This window comes from Plectropomus leopardus, unplaced genomic scaffold, assembly GCF_008729295.1.
Source record: "Plectropomus leopardus isolate mb unplaced genomic scaffold, YSFRI_Pleo_2.0 unplaced_scaffold28693, whole genome shotgun sequence".
NCBI classification, from domain to species: Eukaryota; Metazoa; Chordata; class Actinopteri; order Perciformes; family Serranidae; genus Plectropomus; species Plectropomus leopardus.
In genome coordinates this window covers 1,957-4,107 of record NW_024631260.1, presented here as the reverse complement: position 1 = coordinate 4,107, position 2,151 = coordinate 1,957, and the positions used below count along the sequence as shown (strand labels likewise).

The following is a 2,151-nucleotide window of genomic DNA, read 5'->3' as shown; positions in this document are numbered from 1 at the left end:
GACACAATGATACAAAAGGAACACAAAAATAAAACATTATCACCAACGTCGGGTCATCAGCTACCGCCAAATATAAAGTCTATTTAAGTGGGAAACACTGATTATACAGTATCTGATATATGATAAAGGTTAGGCAACAGAAACGCAGAGTTAAAGTTAATATATGGTAAAGCACTAACAGGGTCATGGTTAAGGTTTAGTACTAAGTTCTAAAATACCTGGCTGCTGTATTGGTTGACAACAGATACCCTATGTAAACCAAAACCATTTGCTTGGCCAGATATGATATGTATGCAGAGAAAAATGTTGCATGTGCATGCTTTGGGTAAAATTACTCTTCAAAATTCAAGCACTATGTAATGTATTAAAAGTATTAAAAGTGTCAAAAACTAGAATGTACTCAGCCCGGTCCAAAGTAGAGAATACATAACTCTGTTTATCTGATGGAGGACATTGCACTGCTAGTTATTTGTATTTAAAAAAAAAAACTCAATTAAGCACTGTTTATTTTTTTCTTTTTACCACAGAAACTGCAGTCACCAAACCCCCTGAACTGAGTCCAACCATTATTGCACTGATGCTTTCAAACATCATTCTTGGCATTGTGACACTCGTTCTCATATGGACAATTTGCAAGATTCAGAGGAAAGACTCCACAGGTACTTAAAACCATATCCATGAGCTGTTTTTCTGAAGCACAATCAGATCCAGATTCTGTTACTTTCTGCTCTATCTGGAACAGATCTATCTTTGTTTTTTCAGAGGCAATCAGTGAATCTTCTGAAGGCAATCAGGTAAGAGTCAACCGTATACGACCTTTTCATAAGATTTGCACCACATTATCTTAGTCGTTTTAATTTCCATTTTTTCAGACTGGTGCAGTTACCTATGAAGCTGTGTGTTTGGCCCCCAGAAGCCTCCCCTCCAAACGAGTAACAGTGAAATACAGTGAAGACTCTGTAGTTTATTCTGACATCAAAGACTGTCAACAGGACCGAGAAGTTTCGTCTTTGGAAGGTGAGAAAACCAAGTAACTTAAAGACTGATGGAGTAGGAATGCCTTGCTATTAAATGTATATCTTTAATTTAGTGGCACAAAAACATCAAATATGTCCAAGGAGCTCATTATCTTATCGTTATATAAGGCCCGTCACTGGAAATTACACATACTATCATAACATGAAAATAATACTGTTGTTGTGTGCTGTTACAGATAACTGAATGTACTGCAGTCTGCATTTGTCTAGCATAATTCTGTATGATAATGGTGTTTTCAAATAAAACATGATTCGCCAAACTTCTGTTTGACCTGTTTTTCTTTGACTCGTCATTTCTCTGCGGTTCCATTAAAGAGTAAACTACTGTGTCAGCCAAAATCACAAGTTAGTTGAGTACAGGTTGACAGTCAATTGTTACTGAGTATTGGTGCCAGCTGTAGTATGGCACTGGCCAAAAGGAAAATCAGGTCCTTTATATGACCGGTTGACAGGTATATGACATCAGATTTTGTTAGCTTTTGGACGACTGGACATGGAATAAACCTAAGCTCAAATTGGCTAAAATTTCTAAGAAAAATAGGCGCTACTATAGACATTACTAGTGTACAACTAAGAAACTCAATAGGTTTTAAAGGGGCATTCAAACCACAATAGACCCCTTTCTCTCCACACTAAGAGCACGTACGGCAGTTGTTAAACAAGGAAAAGCTTTACCATTGCTAGTGGAGTATAGCTGTGTACACAGCTTAGCAGTAGCCTATGTTTTTTTTTTCCACCATGTCACGTCGATGTCACGGCCGCACCAGAACACAGATTACCAAATAGGAGAAAGCAACATGTAGACTGGTGAAAATTTTAAGGTGGTTACTTCTTTGTTACATCTCTTACTTATTCTGTTGCTCTAAAAAACGTTGCGGCCGAATTTAGAGTGATGTCTGAGCACAGTTTGGACAGAGATAAATGATATTTTGTGGCGGCCTGTCATTGCATCGCGCTGTAAAGGGACTAAAATTAGCAGGCCCATCAGGGTGTTGGATTTCTTTTACAGCTGATTGAAGCCGATCAAAGCTGGAGCCAATAAATACCCAGACACCTGTAGAGTCAGTTGTCCCAAGAGAGAATACAAATAGTTACCTTTCCCATTAAATCCAAA

At 38.0% G+C, this 2,151-nt stretch overlaps 1 long non-coding RNA gene across 1 annotated transcript; it reads left to right on the top strand.

The window, feature by feature from the left end:
• Nucleotides 1-556: 556 nt before the first annotated feature.
• On the top strand, nucleotides 557-949 carry LOC121938171. Its single transcript, XR_006105250.1, has 3 exons — nucleotides 557-659; nucleotides 763-794; nucleotides 873-949. It is a non-coding gene; the product is annotated as an uncharacterized LOC121938171 (long non-coding RNA).
• The last annotated feature ends 1,202 nt before the right edge of the window (nucleotides 950-2,151 follow it).